Genomic DNA, 13,982 nt, shown 5'->3' on the forward strand with positions numbered 1-13,982 from the left:
GAATTTTACACTGCTGATGGGAATGTAAATTGTTTCAGTCACTTTCAACAGCAAGATGGCATGCACGGCTCACAAAAGGCAATTACATTTCCAAGTGTTTATCCAAGAGAAGCTCTCACGTATGTAAAAGGAGAAATGTACAAACATGTCATTGCATGCATTCATTCATTTTTTCATTCACATTCATTTAGAAAATATTTGACTATATACAGTGTCATATATATTATTCTAGTATTGCAAAAACAAAACAAAAGCCCTGCCTTCAATAAGCTTACATTCTAGAGGAGAAAGACAGAAAATGAGCAAAATAAATGAGGAAAATATATTGCAGGTAAAATGGTGAGAGCGCTACTAAGAAAAATAAAAGAGAAAGAGGATAGGACGTTTGGGGGAGTGAATTACAAATTTAAATAGAAGGGACGAGGAATGCCTCACCAAGACTATGACAATTAAGATGGCCAGATTAAGCAAATAAAAATACAGGAGGCCCATCTAAATGCCAACTTCCAATAATCAATGGTTTTTAAGATAAGTCCATTCCATGCAATATTTGAAATACACTAAATATTTGCTTGTCATGTGTCAGAAATTCACATTTAACTGAACGTCCTGTATTTTATCTGGCAATCCTAGGGACAGTTGAGTAAAAACCTGAAGGAGAAAGGGAGGATGCTAGGTGACTGTTATGAGAGTACTGCTGAATGATGGAAAATGGAGGCTGGCATACCAGGCAGGGTGAACAGCGAGCGCAACGGTCCCAGCTGCTTACGAAGGTAAAAACTTAGAAGAGAGTAACAGAAGAGATGAATGACCTGTGGTCTCTGCACACAATGAACTGAGACGAATGGACAAAATCAAAATGCGTGAATATTGGTAGATGTCAAATACATTATGCTGAATGGAAAATAGATAGGGACAAGATAAATCTGTTCAGATAACATTTCTGGAAGGTTTAGACAGGCAAAAAGCAACAGTATATACAGTTTTTGGCTATACATATATGTAGTAAAAGGAAAAAACCAACAGGAGAATGACAAACACACCCCTGGGGAAGGAAGGGGGTCGGATGAGAGGTGCAGCTTGGCTCTGTCTCTCTCCCTCTCCCTACTCAGTCTCTTCCACATTAATAAAAGAGGGAGTCAAAGAAGAGAGTAAGACAAAATGTTTCATCTTAACGGTAGATATATAGGAGTCCAATGTATTTTCTGTACTTTTACTGAATGCTTGCACCATTTCATTATTTTAAATACTTTGTAAAGAATGACACCAGAATTTTTTTAATCCCACACAATTTTGGGTACTTTGGTATTATGAGGAACTCACGGCACCGGGCAGTGTTTTGCAGGGCAGCTGTGATTTTGAGTGTGTAAACATTGGCTCTAGCAAGAATCCTGCTCAGATGCTGGCGACTGACTGATATTGGTGAATCCGTTCATGGCCTGGAGTGGGAAACTTTCTATTCTAATTCTGAAAGTCCCACCAACTCACCAGGGGCCCTCAGGGGCCCAGGAGCTCCTTGGTGCCTGTTTGCTCTGTCAAATGACACACCCCGGAGACAGTGGACAGCTAATCGTGCCATGGAGCAAATGCTTCAGGTGTTGTAGAAATGGACAGCCATACCATCCTCTTATCCAATCTACAATCCCCTTGGGATTCCCATCAGAGTGACTGTCGGATAAGTTTAAAAGGTCAAGCTCGTTTTCCACTCCACAGACTTTTTCCCATATAAAATGGACTTTTTCCTCAGACTCCTAAGAAAAGCAGTGGAAACTCTGGGGGCTCTGCAGCCCATTGGGTGGCTATTTCCCCCTTGCTGAGTGTGCCGGGCTGCCAGGGTCTGGGCAGGTGGAAGGGGCCAGAAGTTTACACAGGGCTGCGAGCATGTGACGCTGACGTTCAGGCACCTGCTGGTCATGCCCGCAGACTCCCACCTGAAGCACAGTGTGCCCCCAAATGCTGGACAACGTTGAGCCACCTGCAAGGACTCAGGGTCTCTAAGTCAGCCACAGGTGGGCTGGGTGGACGCTTTCTCTGAGCACAGTGCATCAGAGAAAGACGGAATTTTCGGCACAGGTATCTAGGATGAGGATATTTCCTATGACTTATTTACAGGACGTCACTCGCCGGGGTTTCATTGGAGTTCACCCCGCTTACAGACAGGGCCTGCGGCAGAGTCTAGGGGTGTCGCACGGAAGCCCTGAAGCCAGGTCCATGCCCTTGGTTGAGGCCAACGCTACAAGCGGGGATATTTTATTACACCTTTGCTCTGTGCCGAAAACCTCCTGAACGTCACACGGCCTGATCCTCCTGGGGGAGAGTGAGCTGGAAACTGAGGCTTCAAGTCGACTAGAATGCTCTAGCCGGAGGTGGCACACACAGGTCGCTGGCTTGGGGCTCAGAGCCGGGGGCCATCGGGCCTCCGTTCTGCACTGAAACTAGAAGGACCCCATAAATAATTGCTGACAAGGTCCACACAAGACGCAGAACGCCAGGTGGCACCCGGGACCTCCGGGGACGCATCCGCCGTCTGCAGGGTGACGCTGGCATCACCCCTGAGCTGCCACTGCCCACCCTTTCCCCGGAACCAGCCTTCTCCCGGGGCCCCTTAATGAACCAATTTCTGCTTTTGCTCAAGATTAGGCCTCGGCAAGCGTGCATTTTTGTTAACTTGCAAATGGTTCTGGTGGCAAAGCCACGTTGACTGTAGGAAATTGAGAGTTGCTTTGACTTAATGAAAAAAGACTTGTAGGCTCATTTAAAAAGGGAATGGTAAGTGTATGGGGGTTAATTATCTAAAGAACATGGGTAAATAAACCATGGATTCTACATTTTAAAAATTCAGCCTCGTTGGGAGGAACACACTTGGGAGGCCATGGAGACGGCCCGAGGTTCCCCTCTGCCGCCTTGGGGTGGGCGCTGGGCACGTCGTGGAACGTCTCTGCGCCTCGAGGTCTGGATTGTATGATGGGAATGAACGATGTGCACCGTGCAGGGTTGCTGCCGGGACTAGGGATAAGGCACATCGCGGGCCTGGCCCAGCTCAATCAGTAATAGCTGTTATATTCTTACTATTGGCGGACCACAGTTTGGGCTGTCGTGGTTTCCAAGGGCGTCTTCTCTCTCGAGGGCCCGGGAGACCATCTCTGAGGGCCAGGGGTCCTTCTTTTCTCTCCACCGCACATTCCCTCTCCCAGGGACACTGAACGGTCAAGTCCGTCACCAGGCTCCGGCCTCTGCGTTACGCTCGGATGTTCACAGCAGTGTTTACTTGCATCGTTTCAGGTTTTTGAGAGAGCAAAATGAGGCGGGGGGATGGGGAAACTGTTGTGAACACCTCCTCCAAAAAACACACGAGGGAAGTTCAAAAATAATAACAAAGGAAGCTTAACCTCAGACTTCCGTGTGCAAACGTCCAAACAATTCAGAGCTCACCAAGTCAGGACTCCAAAGAGCAGTCGCCGCCATCCATTGCAAGACAGAAATTAGACGGAGGCCTTCCAGAATCTTCCGAGCATGCTGCAGGGACCTGGGACAGCTGGGCCTGGAGGTGGCAATGCCAAGGGCCACAGTTCACTCACGCCACGCGAGTCCCCGTGGGGCTCCGGGAGGAGGGAACGCTGCCCGCCGTTATTGACGCACTCCTACAGAACGGCATGGAGGCAGCAACCACGATGCCACCTGGATGGAGCCCGGCTGGATGGAGGTCGTTCTGAAAATACCTGGGGTGGTCGCTCCCATCAGGCTTGGCCCAAAGAAACCGAGAACCAAGACTAAACACACCGTGTACAGACGACCCCCTGGGAGGCCGCCTTATCAAAGACAACTCTGAGGACAAAAGCCACCAACCCCTGTTCCTACCCTTGAACTCCCGGTAGAGTGAGGAGCACAGACGCGTGCACAGATAGTTATTATGTGCTCGAGCTATTCCAGGAGCCTGAGGAAGGGAATTTGGGGTTCCAGGGGAAGGGGGATGGGAGCGAGCCGGGGAGGGGGGCAGGGGGCAGGTGCGGCGTGGGCAGAGCAGCGGGTCAGGGACCAGCACGGCCAGCAGGGCAGCCGGCGCCAGGCGCTGGACAAGCAGGCGGCAAAGCGCAGGCCAGGGCCGCCGCAGCCTTCGCCAAGCACCATGGAGGCGCTCTGACTTTGCCCCAAAGGTCAAGAGGAGAGTTTTCAGGTGCAGAGCGGCACGGGCATAATTCAGGGAGGCCCCCCGTTAGGAAGTGCTCCCGTCAGCATTAAGTTGCGAACGAAATAAGTAAATAAATAAGTCCCAAACACCACAATTCTACATCCAAGAACGTTCGCCCAATTTATTTTATTCATCCACTCGACAAATATTTATCGAGCGTTGAACGTGTGCCCAGGACGGCGCTAATCCCCGGAGACCGCGCAATAAACAAAACAGACGTAAATCCCTGCTCTCGTGGGAGGGACAGATAATAAACAAAACACAGAAGCTGATAAATAAATTGTAGAGTCTGTTAGGAGGTGATAAGTGCGATGGAGGAAAAGAAAGCTAGAGAGAGATTAGGGCTGCGGTTAGTCGTCCGATGGCCAGTGGAGGAGATGCTCTTTTACTACAAGGTGGTGAGAAAGAAGATCTCATGACTCAGTTGTGCAGGGACCTGCGGACGGGGAAGGCCTGGTACCTGCTGAGGTCTAGGTGAAGTGCGGAGCCCAAGGAGCTGGGAGAAGAGCCAGGAGCCAGCACACCTGACGCAGCCTGAGCCCAGGCAGCTGGAAGGGCAGGGCTCTCGGGCCCTGGGCCAGCAGCAGTCAGGAACTTGCTAGGAACGGACATTCGGGCATCCCCGCTCAGACCCGGTGATTCTGATGTGGCTGGGCCCCAAGGCCACCCCACCCCCTCAACATTTCCCCCAGAAGAGCGCTCAGTGCCCTGGGTTCAGATGCCCGCTCTGGACATGCGAGCCCGGCTCCACCGTAAAATAGCTCCTTATGCATTTAATCTTGTGCAGCCAATCCCCATCTCCACCAAAAGTCTAGCCTTCTTCCTACTGGGTGAAGTCAGAAACGTGGACATTGGCTGAAGCAAACCCAACGCTCTTCTTTATAAACGCATGGCAATTATCATCTGCAGCAGACCTGAATTTCGTCTGGGAGCAGGAGGTGTCATAGCATCTCTTCATGAGTTTCCCACCCCCCTCACCCTGCAGAAACCTGCCCGGCTCTCTGCAATCCTGGGCTCCCCCTCTCCCTCTGGCTCATCCTTTTGATACATTTTTCTTACTTGCTTGAGATATTGATTGACTGATTGACTGATTGATTGATGTCACCCACACATAAGCACGCACAATGTTAGAAGCCGCAACCAAAAAGGATTGTCAAAAATAATGTCCATTGGATTTCACAGATAGTTCTGTCTTAACTCGCTTTTGTAATGAGGCAATGGGCCAGTGCATGGATAAATATGATTGTATTCCAGCTGCAGGGAACTATCCCAGGTTCTGTATGGGATACAGGTACTTGACTATTGAAAGGAAACATATGTGAGTTAAGAATACCCACTGCGGAGTATAACATAACACTGCTGACTTAGAAATGTGATTGGGGTTTGAAAGGGGCAATCTGGGATGTAAATGTCAACTGAGAGAAAGCTAGAAGATGATCTAGGCCCTGTAACAGTGATTTCGGTGGTGGATGAAGATTGTGGCTAATAGTATAAACATAAGAAGGTTCTTTTTCAAAGTGTTAAGAATATGGTAATGCATGAGAAAATTACAACTAGTGTAACGTACGGACAGTAGTTAACAGTAATATTGTAATATTATGTAGCAATGGCAAAGAAGATATATCAATTCTAAGGGACAACAATAGAGGGGTATAAGGGGGTATGGAATTTTTCCTTTTGGAGTAATGAAAACATTCTAAAATTGAAGTGATGACAGCACAACTCTGATGAACATGAGAGCCACTGAGTGTGCACTTTAAACAGATTGTACCAAGCATGGGATTGTATAACACAGGGAATCCAGTGGTGGAAGGGGGACTGTGGTTAGTAGGACAAAGATGAGAAAGTTCCCTCATGAACTATAACAAGTATGTAATACTAATGCTGGGTGTTAGTAATCAGGTGTGTTGGGGGAAAAATACACCAAATGTAAGATATGGGCTATAGTTAGTAGCAATATTTTGACAATGTTCTTTCATAGTTTGTAACAAATGTTTCACAACAATGCAAGGTGTTGGTGATGGGGTGATGTATGAAAGCCCTGTATGATGATATGCATGTTTGTTTTTTAAGTTCACAACTTTTGCTATACACTTACCACTTATGTATGTTCATGTATGAATGATATAGTTCAATAAAATATGATTAAGTGAAAAATAAATCCCATCAACCAAAAGAGGAAAGGACCCAGTAATGGGAAAACCATAGTTTAAAATGATAATAGTAATTAATAAATAAGTTAAAAATAAAAAAATAAAAGATTGCCCACTATAAAGTCAGGCCGCTTGGGTTTGATCTTTGGCTGTGCCCACTTGCCCTCAGGGGGATCTGAGGCAGGTTGCAAATACTCACCCGGATTCACTTACCTGTAAAATGGCATTTATAACAAGACTGACCTCACCAGGCTGCCGAGAGGGTAAAATGAGGCCCTGGCACTGGGTAAGTGCATGGGGTCAACTCTTGTAATTATTATTTATTTCTGAGTAAATAAGCAGAAAGGTTCTGCCAGAGAGCCGACCTAGAGTACTAGAGCATCTTCAAATGTCAACTGATTTTGTACTATGGTACTCACTGGGAAACAGCTGCTCCCCGGGGCTCCTCATTTCATTAATTAGCTTGCGATGTTTTGATTGATTCTTGTCTGTGTTCAAGAGAGGCCTGCCCTTGGTTTTTGTTGCCAGGGATTGAGCCAGTATGAACTAGGATTCCCAATCAAGAAAAAATAATAAGCCACTCTCTAAGGTAATGAGAACAGAACAAGCTATAGCTATGAAGAAGGAGAAAAAAAAGAAAGAAAACCCAGCGATTAGGTGATTACTTCGAGTACCCTAGAGACCAAGGCTTTTAAGTACTTGATCTCAGAACGTGACAGGTGCTGGGATTCTTTCTTTTTAATTAGCCTGGGAGTGAGGAGAAAAAAGGATTGGGTATAAAAATAGACTAGGGTTCACTTGAAACCAGCCAAAACACTTGAACCTGCCCCAGAGGGGTCTGTCTCTATTCTTAAAACTCTAGTTGGAGTGTAGAAGGATAAGGTGCTTGTGTTATTCCCCAGAAAAACAGAAAGTGGAATGTAAATCTGCATGTATGGCTCGCTGTCTTTGTTGGCCACAGGACTGCCGAAGCAAAGGACCAGAAATGGGTTGGCTTTTACAATGCGAGATTTATTTAGGGTAATGGCTTACAGTGCCCAGGCTGCGAAATGTCCAAAGCAAGGCACATCAGAGCTGGTTTCTCACCCAAATCAGCCACTGGTGATCCCGGGGTCCTGCCACGTGGCGAAGCAAGATGGCGGCCGACCTCTGCTGAGGTCCCTGCCTTCCCCTCCAGTATCTTCCTCCCGGAGCTCAGCTGTGGGTGACCAGGAATGAGGCATGTCTCTTTCCTGGTCTCCTCTCCCAGTCTCGGCTGCTCTGCTCTCTTCCTGAGTTCAGCCTGCTCCTGGGCCAGCCTCTCGGGGACTTCCCGCTTCAGCTTTGGCTGTTAGGGATCCTCGAGTCCTCTCTCCTATTGCACGGTCGAAACTGGCAGAGCCCCCTTTCCTGTGTCTCTCTTTCTGTGTCTCTGTTTATTTAAGGCCCAGCAAGAGGGCAGAGACTCACTTGAGTCATGTCTCACTGGCACAGTCCAATCAAAACAGCCTCATACCCACAGGAATGGGTTAGTTCAGAAGCATAATCTTTGTCTTCTGGGATTTGTCAAAGAGCTTCATACATACACAGCTGCATACACAGCTGTGGAGCTAGTATTACCCCAGAGCCCACTGTCGGCTCCCCCGAGCCAGCCAGCTCCAGCTGAGGTTCCACCCAGAAGCAACAGTGTGTATCGGTAATCTTGTGGCCAGGTTCACTGCGAAGGGCAATGTCTTTCATTTTTATAGCACAGGCTTAGGAGACCACGGGAGGGAAGAGCTCAGAGTCTCAAAAGATGGCTCTGGGTTCAAATCTGACTGGCAGACTCACCTCAGGTGTGTTCACTTGATCTTCCAAAACCTCAGTTTCCTTGTCTGCAGAAGAGGGATAAAAAGCATTTTCCACCTCATGAGATTCTTGCGATGACCAGATTAACCAATACAAGGAAGGTTCTCAGCACTGCACCTACTACAGAATAAGGGCTCATAAAGTGTTCCTTATTCACAGCTTTCGGTGTTGTACAGTTTTCGAAATAATGAATATGCGTCAACTACCCCATTATTATCAGGCTTTGGGATGGTGAGGAAATGGGCGTCAAGAGACTGGTCCAAGCTCACACCGAGACTTAAAAGCAAGACTTTGGGGATAGGGTGGGGGTCTACCCATGATGGGGGCCCCTGGGCAGGGACTGTGCGCCCCCCACACACACCTACGCATTGTCCTGCATCCTGAGCTAGGTGGGGCAAAGAGTGAAAGAGTGGGGGCCCCCTTCTCCACCCACCGAGGAGCCGTATCCTAACTGCCCCCACACACTGCCGCAAGCTCATTAGGGAAATCGTGACTCTGTGGGAATTAAGAACTTGGTACTTTTTTATTTGTGTAGCAGGGATCACTTGTTCTACAACTCACGGCACAAAAAAACACGTCACTGTTAATTGATTTCTCTCAACCCAGTTAAATCCATGCATCCTCACTCACCAGAGGACAGGGAGGTCCTCACGTCCCTCCCTCTGGCCACACTGTGCCTCGAAGCAGGAAAAGGTCCAAATATCAACCCAACAGAGTCATCACTGAGCCGCTCACCCCCAACACCGCGAGGTCCATCTTAAGGTCGTGCTTCCATCCCTCCTGGCCCAGCCTCAGGATCCTGCACGGACGTGGCCTAAGACCCATCTTCCACACCAGCTCTCCCACTCCCCTGGGGACGCGGGGTAGGCACAGGGACTGGGTCTCTCCCACAGCAGGTGCCAGCCGGCATCCCTGTTCTGGGGGAGCCACCACCTTTCTCCATCCTTTCTACCTCCCCCCTCCCCCAAGACCCAGAGCACTTCCTCCCTGTGACAGTTCAGCTCTTTTCAAAACCAAGCTCCTAAACTCTGTGCGAGGAAAGGGGAGCTCCAGGTGTCCTCGTCTCGAAATCCTTCTTGCCCCCAGAAGTATTTCCTCTCTCTCCTTCTGACTTTTCTCCAGCAGCACAAGCCATCGCCAGGGCAAATGTCCCTGAACCCACTGCCAGGCTCCTTCTTCCCAGATAGACTCTTAAAAAAAAACAAAAACAAAAATGATTAAACTGGGGCTGAAAGTGGGAACACTCGGTGCTACTTCATGCTGGGCTGGTCGGTGGGCCCACGCTGCAGAAGTCCTCAGAGCCTGCCTGCTTCTGCAAGCGGCAGCCCCGGTGCCTCCGGGGTGGAATCGGCCACGGGACTCGGGCTGCAAGGATTTGCATCTGTCAACTCTGGGCCTCCCCGCCGGGAAGGAGAGGACATATGTCCTTCCTGTTTTCATTAACTACCAGGTAATTTAGGTTTTGATTGAATCTCATTCATCGAGTCTTACCCTGGCCTGGTTCCGTTGGCCCTTCGAGGTCTTCAAAGACTATTTTTCCTTCCCTAAATTCTTTCTCATTCCTACTCCAGCCCCCACCCCCCCTCCAGCACTAAAGGCTTGAGGAGAGGGGCAAGGAGCTCCTGCGCCAGGGACGGGCCGAGGCCACGGGGACACGAGAGCAAGCGTTCCAAGGCTTGTCTGTACATACATGTCGGTGTCTGTTCAGAGCCCTTACCTCTGCTCATTCATTGGATGCCCCTAACCATCCTGGGAGGGAGGCAATACTGAATTTCCATTTCACAGATGAGGAAACTGAGGCATGGACAGGTTGAGAAACGGTAGCTCGGCTCCTAGGTGGCCGAGGCAGGAGTCAAGCCCTGGCGTCCGTGCTGGGAGCGGGGCTGGAGGGGTGGAGCTACCCCTGGGGCAGAGGGTCAAGAAGGAAATGAACTGCCCCGCAGGAGGCGCCACCCTGTGTGCTGGCCGCCAGGGAAGGTTCTCTAGGAGGGGAAACCTGGAGGCCGACAGGGGCCAGCTCCACCAGGAGTGGGGGTGGTGGTGACCAGCAGCCCCGGATTGGGGGGGGGGGGGAGCCAGGAAATGCCAAAGCCCAGAAAGGGGTGGGGCCCCCGGGGTGAGCCTGCGGGGAAGAGGGCGGGAGAATGATCTGCAGTGCGGGTGCGTGCCTCCTGAGCAGGGCGACGGCCACCACCTGCCACCAGAGCGCCCGTTGCTGCCGGGAGCAAGAGGATGAGGGGCAGCTGGCCCCCTGGGGGGCCTGGACGGACGGGGGTGACGTAGCTGGGGGGCAGTGATGGGCAGCCTGGGCGGGCGGAGGGAAGGCTGGCTGGACCAGGACGCCAGGCGCCCCCGGAGGGAGTGTGGGCTTCATTTGTCAGGGACCTCAGCCAGGGGCTCCACGATCAGGTCAGGGTGGGGGGAGACCACCTCACGCAGGACAGGACCCCCCGCACGGCGTTGCCCGCAAGGGGCCCAGAGAGAGACTTAGGGAGACAGGATGTGGAGAACGAGAAGAAGGAGAGAAGGAGCCTTCCACCCCCCTCACTGGTTTGGGGGTCACGGGGCACTGTTCAGTGAGATAGGGAACCCAGAAAGAGGATTTGGGGCATGATGGCCAGCTCAGTGTAGGAGGGGCTGAGAACTCGGATAGCCGCGGCTGGAAGAGCAACGGGCGCGCGCCCACAGCGCCCACAGGCTCTTCCCAGCATGGGAGCGCCTGTCGGCCGGCCTGGCCCTCGATGCCCCCTTCCTAGGTGGCTGCGGTCACATCAGATATGACCTGCTTACAAAGAGATACAGTTCCCGCAGAGGGCCTGGGAACTCCAGGAGGTGGGCTCCAGGTGAGCTCTGGAAGAACCGTGGTTAGCCCAAGAGTAATCCCGAAGACAGACACGAGGGCAGGAGCATCCCCTGGGGGCGGCTTCCTGAGTCGTGGCAACGACCACCCACCCGTGAGACGGGGCACCCGCCTTCCCCCCCAGTGCCAAGTTCCGGCCGCTTTCCCTCCGTGATCCCGAGCGCTGTGGTGCTTCCCCACGCTTGGGGCCGAGAAGCCTGGCCCGAGTTCTCGGTCAGTGGAGAGGGGACGGGCGTGCGTACACTGCGCTGCCCGCCCGCACCCAGGCGCCGAGGGCCAGACCTGTGCTGGGAGGATCACCACGGTGCCTTCGGGAACCTGCGGGCTGGACGTTGGGGCTTGGAGCGAGGAGCACGGGTCCAGGCCCAGAGTTGCCAAACCCCAGACACGTGGGTTTTCCCGCCCTGGCAAAGGGGTGCTGGCGCCTGCCTCTCTTTTTTATCAACCGAGTTTGGACAATTCATGAGAAACCATGTCGAGGCCACGGCGCTCCTCAAGCCGTAACCACTTAGATCTCCACCGTGACCTGAGCTATTGTTCCGGAGCGGATGCCTCCGCGCGGGGTTCGAAGTTGAAAGAAGGGGACCCTGGCGCCCACGTCTCGCCCCCGGATCTCCCTCCCCCGCCACGGCGGCCAGTCCTCGGCCAAAGCCCCCGGACTCGCGCTGGACCTTCCTTTCCAGCGTCCAGGGCGCGGAAAGCTCTAGAACGTCGGGCTGGAGACCAGGGAGCGCCGCACCTTCCCGCGGAAGCCGCCCGCCCACGCGCCGCGGGCGAGGGGCGCGGCCGCCTCGGGGGACGTGGCGGGCTGGGCCCGGGGTCTCGGCCTCGCGACGCCCGCCCCCGCCCTTCCTCTTCCTCCGGGGATGGACTGTCCCCGACCCCCGCAGCCCTGCCCAGGAGCTGCCAACTCGGGAGCCGGCTCCGGGCGGCCGCCGAGGGCCCCGGGGCCGAATCGCCCCGGGGAGGCTCGGGGCCCGCGCGCTTTCCGCACGGGGCGCCTCTGCGGGCTCCGGTTCCCCGGCCCCCGCGTCCTTGCGGAAGGGCGGGTCCGCACGGGGGGCGCCGAGGGACAGCCGGGAAGACCCCCGCCCCCTGGCGGTGCTCCCCGCTGCCCGGCGAGAGGTGCAGACGGGCGGCCGGCCGGCGCGGGGACCCGGGGCGGGGCGCGTGGTGACCAGCGCGCGGGGCGGGGACCTAGGGGGCGGGGCCCGAGAGCGCGGGAGCGGCGGGGGGCGGGAAAGGGGGCGGGAACGCCAGGCACCGCGGGGCGGGCGGACAGACGCGGGAACCCGGGCGGCGGGGCGGGGGTGGGCGGGGATCAGGGGGCGGGGAACCGGCTGGGGGGCGGGCAGCCCGGGGAAGGGGTGGGGGCACGGGCTGCGGGACGGGAGGCGCGTCCGGGGAGGTGGGCGGGGCCGGCCGGGGTGGGGGGGGGGTGGCGGGAGGCCCGCGGGGTGCGGGCGGGGGCCGGAGGGGCGGGGCGGGGGACCGGCCCGGGGGGCGGCGGCGACGGCGGCGGGGGGGGACGCGGTTCCTGCTGCTGCCCGGGCCGCGGCCCACGCGCGGGGCGGATGGGCTGCGGGTGTCGGCGCCTCGGCGGGTGGAAGCCCGAAGTTCCTCGGCTCGCTGGGACGCGCAGGAGATAAAAGGTAACGTGCCTTTGTCTCCCGGCGGCGGCGGCGGGGCCGAGCCGGCGCGGCCGCGCGGCCCTCCCCGTGCTGCGGTGTCGGGCTGGGGACGGACTTGACATTGCCGCCCGCCGCGGGCTCCGGGGCTCTCCTTCCGCGGCGGCGCGCCCTTGGCAGGCCGGCCCCCACGTGCGGCGCCCACCGCGCTCCTCGGGCCACCCCGGGGCGCGCACACCGCGAGCTGGATTTACGCAGCCCGAGAGGAAAGGGCTGAGCCGCGCGGGGGGCTTTGAGCCATTTTATGGGAGGGCCAGGGGCTCCCTGCCCGGGGCGCGGGGGCGCGGGCACGGCCCGGGTGGACCCCACCTGCTCGCCAAATGGCTGCAGCAAGTTTGATGGCGAGGGGACGGGGGCCGCAGCCGGGAGGCGGCGGCGGGGGCGCCCCATCCCCCGGCTCCGTGCCGGCTGCAGATGCCCGGACGCGGCGCTTCTGCGTGGCGGGCAGCTGCCCAAGCGCGCATCCGTCTCCAATTCAGAAGATTCCCCGCGGGCTGGGCTGCCGGGGTGACCGCGGCCGGGCTCCTCTCTCCAGTACCTGGTCAGCCTAGTAGCTGGTGCCCGGCGGGGGAGTCCCAGGACCGGGGTCCCCGCTGCCCCTGGCGAGCTGGCTCGGAAACCGGGTCGAGCCCGGCAGAGGACTCCCCGAGGACCTTCCGTGACCGCAGGAGGCTCCTCCTCCCCCATGAGTGGAACAGCCCGGTGGAGGCTCCTGCTCTTTCTGGCTTATTTTAGTTCGAAATTCTCGCAGCTTCTGATGAAAGAGATTCCGGGCAAACCCAGGCAAGGCACGTTTTGCCTCGCAGCAGCTCAGTGGTGCCGGCTCTTGCATTCTGGAGGAGCAGCGGATGCGTCTGCGCAGCGGGTCTACTGGAGGCTTGGGGTTGCCCTGGTGGAGTTTGGCACAGCTGCTCCGCATCCCCAGTCCCCTGCTGTCCCCAGAGCGCCACCGCCTTGCGTCAGGGAGCCAGGAACCCCCTACTGACCTCATGCCTGGGAGCCCCCGCTGCGTCTGGGGAGAGCGCCCCAGAAACTGGCCGCAGTGCTCTCTCTGCTGTGCTCCCTGGAAGCTCACTGTGTGTGCCATCTGTGCAGCTAAGTGGGTGTTTTGCAGCTGGGGGTGGGGAGACACGTTTGTATTGTTTCTGACCTTTAAATGGCTTCTCCCCTTTTTCCTAGTTTTTGCCCTCATTTGTGTTGGGGTTTGTCTTGTCCAGGGCCAGGAGACCAACTCCTCAGACCAGCAGAGCTCAGGTTGGATTCTG

At 55.1% G+C, this 13,982-nt stretch overlaps 1 protein-coding gene across 4 annotated transcripts in view; it reads left to right on the plus strand.

Moving 5' to 3' along the window:
- The window catches only part of FRMD4A (FERM domain containing 4A), a 327,549-nt gene that overhangs the window by 96,716 nt on the left and 216,851 nt on the right, over positions 1–13,982 (plus strand). The window contains exon 1 of one of the 4 annotated variants that reach the window (XM_058282384.2): positions 12,562–12,681. The exons of the other annotated variants lie outside the window; for them this stretch is intronic. The gene's annotated coding sequence lies outside the window, so the exon portion shown is untranslated. Of the gene's footprint in view, positions 1–12,561; positions 12,682–13,982 lie in introns of those variants that run through there. 4 annotated transcript variants of the gene reach the window in all.

This window comes from Dasypus novemcinctus, chromosome 20 (assembly GCF_030445035.2).
Source record: "Dasypus novemcinctus isolate mDasNov1 chromosome 20, mDasNov1.1.hap2, whole genome shotgun sequence".
Lineage (NCBI taxonomy): Eukaryota > Metazoa > Chordata > Mammalia > Cingulata > Dasypodidae > Dasypus > Dasypus novemcinctus.